This window comes from Nuphar pumila, chromosome 3 (assembly GCF_984573655.1).
Source record: "Nuphar pumila chromosome 3, dmNupPumi1.hap1.1, whole genome shotgun sequence".
NCBI lineage: Eukaryota > Viridiplantae > Streptophyta > Magnoliopsida > Nymphaeales > Nymphaeaceae > Nuphar > Nuphar pumila.
Genome location: NC_143251.1, coordinates 33,859,216 through 33,875,214, shown reverse-complemented (window position 1 = coordinate 33,875,214; position 15,999 = coordinate 33,859,216). Strand labels below are relative to the sequence as shown.

General features: G+C 37.3%; 1 protein-coding gene across 11 annotated transcripts in view; it reads right to left on the bottom strand.

Annotated features, from left to right (window-relative positions):
• The window catches only part of LOC149842539 (transmembrane and coiled-coil domain-containing protein STS1-like), a 158,952-nt gene that overhangs the window by 111,070 nt on the left and 31,883 nt on the right, over positions 1-15,999 (bottom strand). The window lies entirely within an intron of this gene.

Below are 15,999 nucleotides of genomic sequence, written 5' to 3'. Positions count from 1 at the left end.
AGATAATTGTGAAGGGGTTAATGTCGTGTCTAGACCCGAGAACAATATGAAGGCTTACAAACCTCCTCATTTCAAAAATCAAGGACAAGGAGGAAATGATCGATATGGCAAAAGAGACTATAGCAAATTAACTTGTCATTTTTGAAAAGAACATGGGCATATCAAACCCATTTGCCCCAAATGAAGGAAAATCCTTGTTGCGGCTATGGCATCCCAACCAGAGGAACGACCATCTTCATCAAATGGGCCTCTTTCCCTTCAACAAATTGTGGATGTTCTACAGCCTCTTCTCAAGGGAGGCATTTTCGAAGCCGCTATGACATCCTCCTCATCTCTCGGTAAGACATCTTGGCTCCTAGATTCTGGTGCATATTTTCACATGACTCCAAGTGCTTGTTGTCTTTCCGATTTTTCTAAAAATTCTCTTCCATCTTTTATCTCAACGGCGGATGGAACACCTCTTGAAATTAAAGGAATAGGCAATTTTGAAAAACAAGACTTCTTTATTCCAAAAATTCGCCTTATACCAAAACTTAACTTAAACCTACTTTCGGTCTCTTAACTCTCGGACTATGGTTGCGATATAAAATTCTCTTCTAATAAATGTTGGATACAGGATCACCAGTCCGAGAAGTTGATTGGGGAAGGCTCTAGGAGAGGAGACCTCTACTATGTTGATTTTCTCCAAATCCCCAAGAACCAGTTTTGTAATGCTACTCAAAACAAAGATATTCATGTATGGCATAAGAGACTGGGGCATCCCAACATTGTTAAAATCTCTTATATGCCTTTTATTAAGCATCTTTGTAATGAGAATTTTGTATGTAATAAATGTATTCTTGGAAAAATGAAAAGTCTACCGTTTACTCAAAGATCCATGTTTACAACAAAATCTTTTGAAATTGTTCACTCCGATGTATGGGGTCCAGCTCCTGTGATATCTAAAGGAGATTTCGCATACTATGTTATTTTTGTGGACGATTTTACTAGATTTTGTTGGATATATTTTCTTAAACATAAACATGAAGTTTTTTCAATTTTTAAAACATTTCATATGATGATTTTAAATCAATTCAAAGAAAGTTTAAAAATTCTTAGAACCGACTCCGGTGGCGAATATCTTTCAAATGAATTCAAAAGTTATCTTGATAGTTATGGTATTCTCCATCAAAAATCTTGTCCAAAAACCCCACAACAAAATGGGTTGGCTGAACAAAAACATAGGCATATCATTGAAACAACTAGAACCTTGCTCATCTCTCAGAATATTCCAAAAAGACTTTGGGTTGAGGCAGCTCTTACATCGGTCTATCTTATAAATAGACTCCCATCAAAAAATTTGAACAAAGCTTTCCCATTTGAACGATTGTATGAAAAATAACCTGATTATATGGGTTTTTGGATGTAAATGTTTTGTCCTTACTGACAAAAATGATAAACTCTCCACCAAGGCCATTCCTTATGCCTTTCTTGGTTATTTCGAAACTCAAAAGGGTTTTCGGTGTTATGATATTAAAAATGATAAACTATATGTTTCCAGAAATGTAAGTTTTTTGGAAAATCTCAGTGGTTTTGAAAAACTTGAATCTAATGACGAAAACGTATACTATTCTTTTCTATTTGATCTTTTAACTGAAGGTGATGAAACTAGTGATGATGAGTCAAATCAGAATGACTCAAGTGATAATGAAACCAGTCCTGTGTCCTCTTTACTTCATCAACATGTCAATGAGGAACTGCATAGAGATTTCATAACCTATACTCATAGAGATAGAAATACTTTCAGAAGTGCCCTTGAAAGATATGATGATAGGACTGCTCATCAAAGTGAGGAAAACCTTCGTAGGACTGAAAGACAAAAAAAAACCTTCTAGGTTCATCTCATATGAGTCTTTTTCACCTAAACATAGAGTTTGTTTAAGCGCCATTCATTCTTACATAGAACCTAGAAACTTCGAGGAAGCACGAAAAATGTTCTGAATGGGTAGCCGCAATGGATAATGAACTCGAAGCTCTGAGAAGAGCCAAGACATGGGTATTTCAAGACCTTCCTAAAGGTAAGAAAGTAATAGGGTATAGATGGGTATTTAAGGTTAAGACTAAGAGTGATGGGACCCTCGAGAGATACAAGGTCCGTTTGGTAGCAAAAGGATATAATCAAGAATATGAGATTGATTATGAAGAGACCTTTGCTCCAGTAGCTCGAATGGCCACTGTCCGGTGTCTTATAACTGTTGCCTCAATCAATAAATGGAACATCTATCAAATAGATGGTGAGAATGCATTTCTAAACAGAGATCTAAATGAAAAAAGTGTATATGGATGCTCCTCCTGGAATGGAGTCTTCTAAAGGAAAGGTGTTTCACCTTCGTAAAACACTTTATGGTCTGAAACAAGCCCCCAAGGCTTGGTATGATAGGTTTAATTCCGTAATGATAGAAAATGGTTTTTCATCCTGTTTTACTGATATTGCTTTGTTTGTTAGAAAATTCAATGCAGGAATTGTTATTTTACTTCTATATGTGGATGACATGCTTATAACCGGAAGTGATTCTAAAGGGGTTAAAAGCATAAAATCAATTTTAAATGATAGGTTTGAAATGTCTGACTTGGGATTTTTAATTTATTTTTTGGGTATTGAAGTAGCATACTCTCATAAAGGGTATTTTTTGTCTCAAACTAAGCTTGCATCTGAGATTATTGACAGGTCAGGTATTACTGATGATAAGGTTTGTGAAACTCCTCCTATAGTAGGAGCTAAAATGAAAATTGATGATGGTGTTCCTCTCTCCGATCTTACCCCCTACAGACAGCTTGTAGGATCATTGATGTACCTGAGTATTACCAGACCAGATATTTCACATGCAGTTCATACAGCAAGTCAGTTTCAGCATGCACCTACTTCTGTTCACATGAGTGTCGTCTTACGAGTCGTAAGATACCTAAAGGGTACTCTAAATAAAAGAGTTTTTCTGTCATCCTCTTCTGAGTTAAAATTAATTGCTTATACTGACTCTGCTTGGGGAGGTGACCCAAATAGCCATCACTCCACCACTGGTTTTTGTGTGTTCTTAGGTGATTCACTGATATCGTGGAGATATAAGAAACAACAAAAAGTTTCTCTATCTTCGATTGAAGTTGAATATCGTGCCATGACAACTACTACTATGAAAATTATATGGATATATCAGCTGCTTAAAGACATGGGGATAACTATTGAAGGGCCTACTAAGCTGTGATGTGATAACAAGAGTGCAATTTACATTGCCAAAAATCATACTTTTCACGAGCGGACTAAGCACATTAAAATAGATTGTCACTATGTTCGTGAAGCCTACTTGAAAGGAGTCATTGATCTACCTTATGTTACTTCAGAATATCAGTTCGCAGATTTTTTCACCAAAGCCTTATGTGCACCAAGATTCAACTTTCTCCTTGGCAAACTTTCGGTCATCATGCCCTATGTTTGAAGGGGGGTGTTAAATTATGTATCGTTATTTGTAATCTCATATATATATATATATATATATATATATATATATATATATATATTCATATATATATAGAGAGAGAGAGATACATACACATATTTACTATGTATATATGTATATGTATTTATATATATATATATATATATATATATATTCTTATCCACTCAAAAAGGGTATTTCTGTAAATTCCTGTTTTACGCATATTCCATTTTGGAATATGCTTGTAACCTTTCCTTTTATTTTTTCCTTTTTTTCTTTTTGTTTTTGTATTTCGTGCCACATAGGGAGGCTTCCCAACGACTCTCTTGGGAGCCCCCTATATGGCTCCTTTGCTTTCTTATAAATAGGAGATTCCCCCTCTTGTATTCTTATGGCTTTGAGTCAAAGCCCAAGTGCTCAATAAAGTGATTCCAATATTTTTTATGTCGTGCATTTGTGAGATTTTGTGAGTTGTGCTTTTGTGCACAAGTGTTCTAAAGTGTTCTTATTGTGCATGTGTGCCAAGTTTATTATCAAGAATATTAAGGACTTGATCTTAGTATCTTGTTGGAGATACTTTTACAGTTTATACTGTCAATCAGGTATCTCAGTTTATGCACGCTCCAACAGAAGGTCATATGGAAGCCGTGAAGCGTATTCTACGTTATTTAAAAGGACCTGCAAGAGACGGACTTGTTTATCGCAAGAACGATAACCTACATCAAGGACATGAACTCCTCACTTACACGGACGCAGATTGGGCAGGTGATCCAATGAGAGACGATATGTCTCTGGATATTGTGTATACATTGAACACAATTTAGTGTCTTGGAGCAATAAAAAACAAAAAGTAGTGACACGATCGAGTACAGAGGCAGAATACAGGTCGATGGCTGCAGGCACGGCAGAAGTTACATGGATTAGACACTTATTGAGTGATCTTGGGGAGACAATTATTCGATCATCTCTTCTATGCGACAATCAAAGCACAATAAATATTGCATGTAACCCTATTCAACATAGCAGAACGAAGCATATTGAGATTGATCAACATTTTATACGGTAGAAAGTCGAGATGAAAGAGATAGAACTACGTCATGTTCGAACAGAAGATCAAGTGGCAGACTTGTTTACCAAGGGGTTAACAAGACGTCAATTTTGGTTGTTAAAGAGCAAGTTGTACATGCTGCAAGGCCAGGTACAACTTGAGGGAGGGTGTTAAAATAGAGCATGCGTATGGATCTGGATCCATATCCATACGCACGATGTTGTTGACGTGCGTTTCACATTAATATGCACGATGTTGTTAACATGCGTGTGTTTTTATTTTCATTAATGGCATTTACGTAATATAGTCCCATTGTAAATTACTTTATATATGTGACGATTAGGGCTCGGTGATTGTGTTCTGCCGCCCCAGCCATTCTACATCTCTCTTTGTCTCTCCCTCTTCTCTATTTTTGTTTATGTGCAGCTTGCACTGCGGTAAAGGCCGCTCGGCCCCTCACCAAATCTCATACTCTGCTCTCCTAGATTCAACTTTCTTCTCGACAAGCTCTCTCTCATTGCGCCCAAAGTTTGAGGGAGGATGTTAAATTGTATCTCTTTTTTGTATACATATATTTATATATATAGAGAGAGAGAGATACATATACATATATGTATGATACATATATATATGTATATGTATCTATCGTTTTATATATATATATATATTCCACATCATGTAAACCCCAGGGGTATTTCTGTCTTTTTTACCTTTTACGCATATTCACATTAGTGAATATGTTTGTAATTCTTTTTCCATTTCTTTCTTTTCTTTTTCTTTTTCTTTTTCTTTTCTCTTTTCCTTTTTCTCTCTTTTTCTTTTTCTTTTTTGTTGACTTAGTCAACACCTTGGAGGGGGTCCAAACGTTGGACCCCTCCAATGGTTAGATTTCTAACCGTTGGAGGGGCTCCAACGTCTAGTGGAGCCCCTCCAAGGTCTCCTCTATGTGTATAAATAGGGGTGAAGACCCCTTGTTTATTATAAAATGCTTGGAGCTTGATTTCTCCAACTTGTTCATTATAGATTCAATACATTTTGCATTTTGGTTATTCTTTGTACCTTTGTGTACTGTCTTTCAAGTATTCTAGTGCCTTCGTGCACATATCCCTTCGTGGAGTTGGTGTTTGCAATACACATTATCTCTTTTTGAGATATTTTCATAGCCTTAACCCCTCCAAGGAAACTTGTGTGGCCCTTGGGGTGCATTCTTTAATAGGCCTTGGTAAAGCCCAAGAAGGCCTTGTGAGTTGAGCGTCTTAAGTGCCTTAAGAAATGGTATTTACTTAAGTTAGATTAGGTACTTAGGATTTTGTTAAGTGTTTTTATTATTTCTCGAGTCTTGAAATTTTAAGTTTAATATTTCTTGTAATTGTTGATGTCAATTACGGAGCTCCCCTGGGCCTAGGGTCCATATTAGTATTTTGAAATATGAAGAAGAAAATATATTGTCTCTCTCTCATTCTCAAGAAATTGCCCTTCCTATTGGGACATTTTTCTCTAACTCTCTCTCACCTTCCCTTGGCCCCTAGGCCCTCACTCTCTTCCCTCTCTTCTACACACCCCCCCCCCAAGTCCCTTCCTCTAGACTTGTTCACCGTGTTCCAAGGCTCATCCAATTCATGTAAGGTGGTCCCAACCCTTCCGAGGATTGGAACTACGTAAAGCACTATGTAGATCCAACTCTACTTAATAGACTGCATCAACTCTCCAGAGGAATCAACTCAAATCTCACACTCAGATATTAGTGTGCTGCATTCGAATGGACCAGACCTTCCCTCAACCTTAGGACATCCAGCACAAGTCGCGTAAGTCCCTAGATCCTAGTCCCCAACTCCCTCTTAGCCTAAAACCTCACCTAAACCCAAATCTGAAAACAATGTGCTATGATTTCCAAAATTTACTCTAACGTATAAATTTTGTTTCTTTCAATCTGTACCTAGTCCAGACCTGCCAATTTAACCTTAGACTCCCCTATATGTCAAATCAGATCCAAATTCTTCCCCATTAAAGAGAATAAAATATGACACCAAATCTGGTTCAGCCCAAAAACCAGTCCTAAACCCAACCTGTGATCTAACTGTGCTGATTTTTAAATCCCAAACCAGAATGACCCAGCCTTGAAAATTTTACCCAGACTTTTCAACCTACCCCCAGCCTAACCTTATTTTCTGGGATTTTTTTGAATTTTATTCCGAGGGGAATAACTCATCACTCTCTCAGGATTTGTCAGAAACTGAACAGAATCTAGATCCAAAACAGAAACCGAACTTCGCAGAATTTTATCTCTACAACCCGAATTCCCCTAAACCTCAATTTTTAACCCCAGCTTTCCTGACGTGTCATAAGCCATCCCCTAATTTTTCAGCATTTATATAGCTGTATTTTAGGAAAAATGATTTTATTTAAAACCTGTCAGGCACATCTGAACATGTGTTCCCAAAACTTGACCTTTGACTTAACCCAAGCCTACCTAACCTAATCAAACCCCTAAAACTTAACCTAGGCCCACCGAAACGTATGAAAATATTCGCAACCAGGATAATTATTATAACCATCATATCCTCCTCTCCCACGACCAACATAATTATTGAAGCGGCCTCAACCACAGCCTCTTCTGCCTCTTCCTCCTTCATTGTTATTATTATTATTTGTTACAAGCAACACATCATGGCCAGCTGCTTGATCAGAATTGTTAGAGACTTTGCTTTTGCTAGGAAACATAGCTTCATGACATGCAACAACCATTGTCACAAATATCGGCGATATTTTCAAAACATCGCAATATTATCGCTTTATTTTCAGCAAATGATATTATAGGTAAAACATCATGATATTTTGAAAATATCGCCAATTTGATAAATCACAATATTGAAACTTGTAGGATTACATAGTAAACTATACTTGACACTCGTACACTGTGAGGAAGCAGGAGAGATTCTTCCTCTTTTATCATGCATAAAGCAAGAAAATGAGTGTCATCCATGTCAGAGCATCTACAATTGCTTTTGCGGGAGTGAGTGCAATAGGAGCATTCATCGACAAAAAGATCGCCCTAAGATGATCATCTCATGGCTATTGAGAACGAATCAAATCATATGGTTCTATTGTTAAAATATTATCTCTTTTAACTGTAAACTGAAATACCCCTGGGTATTTCAGTCCTTTTACTCAATAGGTGTCAGCCACACTAATGAGCTAACATTTTTACGTTTTCTTTTTTTATTTACTTTTGCTTTTTACACTTTTTTTTTCTTTTTGACTGTTGTGAAAGGGACAGCTCCATATAGCTGTTGGAGCTGCCCCAACAGTCACAAATGTGACCGTTGGGTGCAGCTCCAACAGTCATATTGAGCTGCACCTGTGGCTTCTTTTTGCATTATAAATAGGCCTTAGTGGCCCTTGTAAACATATTCTTTTTTGTGAGTGCATATGCAATATTGTAAAGCCCCTCTTGGGAACTTATGAATTGAAGTTCATTTTGTTTCATGCTGTTGTGCATGTGTATCCGTGCCTTCGTGCACTTGTGAGTGTTCTCCTTTGTGCCTTTGTGCACTCTTTGTATTTCTTGTATTGTGGTGTTACACACAATCTCTTTTTGTAGAGATTTTCACATGGTATCATAGCAAGGTTGTTTGGAGAAAGAAATTGGTGTGATTCTTCTCAATATCAAGTGCCTCGAAAAACGTGCCTTCAACTTTTTGGTGATTGGAGTGGAGGCTCTTCTTCATTCAATATTTTAGAAGATTACTACAACAAGAAAGATTTAAAATCTTATTGTGATACGTATTCTTTTCTTTCTTCTTTCCTCTCTAATGGGTGAGAAAGACTCTCATTTTTCTCTTGGTTTCAAGCTAAATGGCTCAAATTATCATGTGTGGGCCGGAAATATGGAAACTCACATCAAAGGGAAAGGGCTTTGGGGTTACATTCAAGGCTCGATTCTGGAACCCGAACCTAAAATTACTTTGGTTAAAGAAGGAGAAATCAAAATCCTTGAGGGAGATGAAAGAACTAATGCTCTTGAGAAATATAGTAGGAAACATGAGCAATGGGAAATGAAGAATTTTAAGATCTTGTCTTGGATTTTCTCTTCCGTTGAGACAAGGATTAATGCCAACATTATAAAGTTTAAAAAGGCTTCTCAAGCGTGGGAGTATCTTGAGAAGATGTATACTTCTAGGGACTTGTCCCATAAGTATTATATTCAAAAGAGAGCGTTAACTCTTGTTCAAGGTGATATGTCTATAAGAGAGTATTTTGCGGAACTCTCTTCAATTTGGGATGAGCTTGTCATGCTTGAACCCAAGTGGAGTGGAGAAGCCATAGAGCTTCGTCATAAGCAATTAGAAGAAGACCGATTCTCCAATTTTTTGAATGGGCTAAGGCCCGAGTTTGAGCAAATAAGATCTTCTCTCCTATCCTCTTTTACCTCTCCTTCTCTTGAAGATGTCTTAACTAAATTAAGTGGAGAGGAAGCCCGTATGGGCATTAGCAAGCAAAATCCTAGTGTGCTTGCAATGTCTACAAATCAAGAAGAATGTGATGGTGTTAATGTCGTTTCTAGACCCGGTAACAATTTAAGAACATATAGACCTCCTCATTTTAAGAATCAAAATCAAGGATGAAGAAGAGATTATAGCAAAATCTCGTGTCACTTTTGCAAAGAACCGGGTCATATCAAACCGGTTTGCCCAAAATGGAAGAAACTTCTAGCAATGGCAACTACATCTCAACCATCCAAAGAGGAATCTTCAAAAGAAGCTCTATCTCTCAATCAAATTGTGGAGGCTCTTCAACCTCTTCTAAAGGGAGCTATTTCCGGTGCCGCCGTATCCACCTCTTCTCCTCCAGGTAAAACTTCTTGGCTCTTAGATTCGGGTGCATCCTTTCATATGACCCCAAACATTTCATCTCTTTCCGAGTATTCTAAAAATGTGTCACCTTCTTTTGTTTCGACCGCGGATGGTACTTCTCTAGAAATTAAGGAAATTGGAAATTTTAAAACCCAAAACTTCTTTATTCCAAAAATTAGACTTATACCAAAATTAAATTTAAACTTGCTTTTCGTTTCTCAACTCACGGACCTTGGGTGTAACATTCAATTCTCATCTAATAAATGTTTAATACAGGATCACCGGTCCGGGAGATTGACTGGGGAAGGCTCTAGGAAAGGAGACTTGTACTATGTGGACTTTCTTCAAATTCCTAAAAACACCTTTTGTAATGTGGCCCAACATAAAGACATAAATGTTTGGCACAAGAGACTTGGTCATCCCAACATTACCAAGTTATCCTATCTACATTTTGTTAAAGATCTTTGTAAAAATACTTTATCTTGTAATGATTGTATTCTTGGAAAAATGAGAAGTATACCTTTTGAACCAAGAACTATGTTTAGTACTAAACCTTTTGAAATTATTCACTCGGATGTTTGAGGACCGGCACCTGTCATATCCAAAGGTGGTTTTGCTTACTATGTGATTTTTGTAGATGATTTCTCACGATATTGTTGGATACATTTTCTCAAACATAAGCATGAAGTTTTTTCATGTTTTAAAACATATCATATGATGATTAAAAATCAATTTAATAGTAATTTAAAGATATTTAAGACTGATTCCGAAGGTGAATATCTCTCTAATGAGTTTAAGAAATATCTTGAGGATTGTGGCATTGTCCATCAAAGATCGTGTCCTAAGACCCCACAACAAAATGGTTTGGCCGAAAGAAAGCATAGGCATATCATTAAAACCACTAGAACCCTTCTCATTTCCCAAAATATTCCTAAAAAATTTTGGGCCGAAGCGGCTCTTGCTTCCGTCTATCTTATCAACCGACTTTCATCCAAAAATTTAGATAAAATTTCTCCCTTTGAGATTCTATATGAAAAAGAACCTGATTATAATAGGTTGAGAGTTTTTTGTTGTAAGTGCTTTGTTCTTACCGATAAAAATGATGAACTCTCACCAAAAGTCATTCCTTGTGCTTTCCTTGGCTATTCGGAAACTCAAAAAGGATTTCGATGTTATGACTCTAAGAATGATAAATTATATGTTTCAAGGAATGTAACTTTTTTGGAAAATGATAGTGGTTTTGAAAAAAATGAATCTTATTTAGAAAATGCCGATTACTCCTTTCTTTTTGACCTTTTATCTAAGGATGATGATATCTCTAGTGATGATGAATCAACATATAATAGTGAAAATGAAATGGTTGTGATCAACAATAACTCTAACTCTTCTACCCCTCAAGAAGAAAATGTATCTAGAGACCCCATCACTTATTCGCATAGAGATAGAAGCACCTTTAGGAGTGCTATTGAACTATATAGTGAACCTAGTGAGACTATTTTCACTCATGATTCTCATCCTAGGAGAACTAAAAGAACTAGAAGGACTCCCTCTAGATTCGTATCTTTTGATTCTTTCTCTCCTAAATATCGAGCTTGTTTGAGTGTCATTCACTCTTATTTTGAACAAAAAAAATTTGGAGAAGCCAAACAATGTACTGAATGGAGAGAAGCCATGGAGAGTGAACTCAAAGCTCTTAAGAAAGCTAACACTTGGGAATTTCAATCTCTTCCCAATGGCAAGAAAACTATAGGATGTCGATGGGTGTTCAAGGTCAAGACTAAGAGTGATGGTTCTCTTGAAGGGTATAAGGCTCGTCTTGTAGCTAAAGGGTACAGTCAAGAATATGGGATTGACTATGAAGAGACATTTGCTCCAGTAGCTCGTATGGTTATTGTCAGATGTCTTATCACCATTGCTTCAATTCGAAAATGGAATATTTACCAAATGGATGTCAAAAATGCCTTTTTAAATGGAGATCTTAATAAAGAAGTTTACATGGATGCTCCACCTGGTATGGAAATCACTAAAAATAAAGTTTTTCGTCTTCGTAAAGCTCTTTATGGACTAAAACAAGCACCCAAAGCTTGGCACGATAGGTTTAACAATGTAATGACTGAAAATGGTTTCACTTCATGCTATACTGACACTGCATTGTTTGTTAAGAAATCTGATGCAGGGATTGTTATATTATTGTTATATGTTGATGATATGTTAATAACAGGTGATGATATCAAAGGAATCAAGAGCATTAAATCTATTTTGACTTCAAAATTTGAAATGTCAGACTTAGGATTTCTGACATATTTTTTGGGAATTAAGGTTGCCTATTCTCAGAGAGGTTATTTTTTGTCTCAAACTAAACTTGCTTGTGAGATTCTTGATAGATCAGGAATCACAGATGACAAGGTCTGCGAAACTCCTGAAATAGTAGGTTCGAAGATGAAGATTGATTATGGGATTCTCTTAAAAGATCCCACACCTTACCGGCAACTGGTTGGATCCCTAACGTATCTCAGCATTACCAGGCCTGATATTTCTCATGCAGTACATGTTGCTAGTCAATTTCAACATGCACCTACTACAGTCCATATGAGCGTCATCCTTCGCATCATCAGATACATAAAGGATACAGTAAACAAGGGAGTATTTCTATCTTCTACGTCTGAATTAAGTTTAATTTATTATACTGACTCTGATTGGGGAGGTGACACAAATAACCGTCACTCCACCACTGGTTTCTGTATTTTTTTAGGTGAATCATTAATCTCTTGGAGATGCAAGAAGCAGCAAAAAGTATCTCTTTCATCCACCGAAGCTGAGTATAGAGCCATGGCATCTACTACCATGGAAATTGTTTGGATTCGCAACTTGTTGGAAGATATGAATATTCAAGTTCAAGGGCCCACAAAATTATGTTGTGATAATAAAAGTGCAATCTACATTGCCAAAAATCACACATTTCATGAGCGCACGAAGCATATCGAGATGGACTGCCACTATGTTCGTGAAGAATATTTAAGAAAAACCATTGACCTTCCTTATGTTACATCAGAATATCAACTGGCAGACTTCTTCACTAAGGCGTTGTGTTCTCCAAGATCTAACTTCCTTCTTGGCAAACTTTTGGTCGTGACACCCTAAGTTTGAGGGGGAGTGTTAAAATATTATGTCTCTTTTAACTGTAAACTGAAATACCCATCAGGGGTATTTCAGTCCTTTTACTCAATAGGTGTCAGCCACCCTAATGAGCTAACATTTTTACTTTTTCTTTTTTTATTTACTTTTGCTTTTTACACTTTTTTTTCTTTTTGACTGTTGTGAAAGGGACAGCTCCATATAGCTGTTGGAGCTGCCCCAACAGTCACAAATGTGACCGTTGGGTGCAGCTCCAACAGTCATTGAGCTGCACCTGTGGCTTCTTTTTGCATTATAAATAGGCCTTAGTGGCCCTTGTAAACATATTCTTTTTTGTGAGTGCATATGCAATATTGTAAAGCCCCTCTTGGGAACTTATGAATTGAAGTTCATTTTGTTTCATGCTGTTGTGCATGTGTATCCGTGCCTTCGTGCACTTGTGAGTGTTCTCCCTTGTGCCTTTGTGCACTCTTTGTATTTCTTGTATTGTGGTGTTACACACAATCTCTTTTTGTAGAGATTTTCACATCTATTTCACAATCTTTTTGTGCTAAGGTATCTCGCTCATTAGTCAATCTATCTTCCCCTGCATGATCAACCCTTGGTGGGTCAAGGTCTAGAGATTAATTATATACAAATTCTGATACTACGCAAGACCTATTTCTAGTGGTTTGTTCTTGCATCAATAGGAGATTTAAGCTCTAGTTAAAGAGAAATGACATCATCAAAGAAGGGAGCCATGCTAGAAAGCTTGACTATACTACCAATATTGATTCTTACCTGGCAGAGTAAACCTTAACCCATAAACAAACTTCTTTTTTTATTCTTTACGGTTGCCATTTCATCCTTCGTAATGGAAGTAGTCCTTCCCAGATTCCTCCCACGCCACATATTAGCATGTTATGACCATAGTTTTTTATGGTCTTATCCCAGACAAGGTGGAGGGCATTGTGTCGTGGATCAATTTCGGGGAGGGGGACTCTAAGAGACCATAAGAATGAAGAATTTAGAACAACGAGCCATTTCGTGAATCAATGGAATGGGTCTTTATCCATGAGCATCTATTTGATCTTTAGATCTATGGGGATCTATCTCTCTATCTAATATCAAAGGTTATGGCATGATCACCTAGTCGTAGCTGCACTTACTCAATATGTGAGATTTCTATTGGATCAGATTTTTAGCTTTGACGGAAGCGACCCAGCAAAAACAAAAAGATTTTTTGCCTTCATGCAAACAAGCACAAGAGAAGAGAAGCAAGCCAACCAAGTAGAAGCTTTGCCAGAAGCAAGACGAGGAAGCGGAACAGTCGTAGAAGCAATAGCTTCCCCTGACCGACTACAGTACAACAAGGGACCTACTTGGATTCCATTTTTTTGCCCCAACAACAAAGGGTAGGATCTAAGAAATGGTGAGGCCTCTATTTGGTTCTGGCAGACAAAGTTCCACAAGTTGGGATTCTTGATAAGGCAGTTGTTAGAATCCCCTGCGATATGCAACTGAAACATGTTCTTGCTAATGGTAAAAAGGAAGGTTTGAATGTAGGGTTGTTTTCATTTTACTCGAAGGATTTGAATTAGCTCCCCCTGATCGTATTTCTCCCGAGATTAAAGAAAATATGGGTAATTTATCAATTTAAAAAGTGTAAAAAAACAAAGTCACGTCTTCATAAAAGGAAGGAAGCACTTTTTCTCTTGATCGATGGCATGAGGGATGGTACGTCTCTCGTGGCTTTCTCTTGATCGGTGGCACGAGGGATGGTATGTCTCTCGTGGCTACTCCCCTGTCTCCAAGCTACCCGCTTTTCAGGTTTAGGGAAATCCTGTTGACGGGGCCCTGAACTGGATCCGACAGACAGGGGGAGGGCCATGCAACATATTTTTGTACAAGCAATTGTATGGAGGCGTACATATGGGATGCATTCAGCAGTGACTCGGCTTGGTTCTAGCTGGGTGGTTCGGGAACGAACTCAGGCCAAGATCATCTTGTCCAAGTCGAAAAAACAAGTGTGAGAACACTCTGAACCAGAAGTCAGGCATGATGCCGGAGGAAGAAGATTGTTCCGTTCGTCGCTGGGAGATAAGGGATAATGGGAGTGGGGCTTTCTTATTGCATTGCCAAGGAAAAGGAATATTAAATGTGATTTTCTTCTTTATTTTATATTTTTTACTTATGTATTTTATTATCTAAACATGATATTTTTTATTTGTTATTTTTATATATTTCTTATTTTTTAGGCCCCTATATTTGTCAGGGATTTTTTTGAGATTTATCATTAAACCTATAATATCACGAAAAATAGCCTCGCCAAGATATAGTCGATACTGATATTTGTGAGTATGGCAGCAACATAAGGCACATGTGAGAACTTTGAGTAGAGAGAAGAGGATATGATAACGAATGACTCATATTCTTCACCCAAGCCGCGTAAAGCATATAAAACCTAATTGGGATCGCCAACTGGTTGTTGAATCATGGCCAGCTGATCACTTGTGTTTTTAATTTTCCCCAAATACTCCAATATGAACTGCACCTCCTTTTTGCATTCAATCGATTCCTTCTTAAGGTAAAAGGCATTTGATTGATAGTGTTGTGTATAACAGTTCTTCAATTCATACCAAACTTCTTATGCCGTAAACAAATCAAAGACCCAAGCCAAGATATCTTATGAAAGAGTGAATTGATCCATGCCAAGAGATCTTGATCCTTTGTCAGCCAATAATCATAGGCTGGATTTTGGGAAACGGCCTTCCTTTATTTTCTCCATCAGTCTCTTTTTGTTGTATTTTGGGAGGTCCCTTCACGGTACCATCAATGTAGCCTGCCAATTTCATGCACCAAATATAGGATAAAACAACTCCCTTCAAAACAATGCAGTCGGAAGAGGTCAATTTAATGGTCACCTTAGGAAAAGAGAAATTTGAAGACAGAGAAGCCAGGGAAATAAGATTAGAGGAAGAAGCCATATTCAAATGAATAAACAGTTAGAAATAACAATATTGATGATTATGTTCAGCAGTACCAAACAGAAAGCACGACCTTTTTGTTTTAGGCATGAGGGTTAAACTTCAGCAACAGATTAAAACCAATTTGGCACCAGCAGATTGAGAAAAAGGACTTTACTATCTTAAAACCTAAAGCCAAAGAAAGGATGAGTGGGTGTGATTCCCAAAGCAGTGACGTGAATATAACAATTCAACCAACAGTGATCAAAATGAAGACAGGTGTTCAGATGTGAGAATAACCAGAAAGGGACTGATCTCAATAGAAAATTGATTTTAATCTCCCCGAGGGTTAACTTGAAACACTATCAAGATATTAAGACAAAGATTAGGAAAAAAAACAAAGGGAGAAAGAAATAACAGCAAAAGAAATAATGAAATTGATTTTGGAATAAGGTGAAGGGAAGCAAAAGAAAGTGAAAGAAAGAAGAGAAAAGAGGGATAATCAAAGAAGGGCTATTGAGATGAAAAAGGGAGAGACTTGCCTCTAA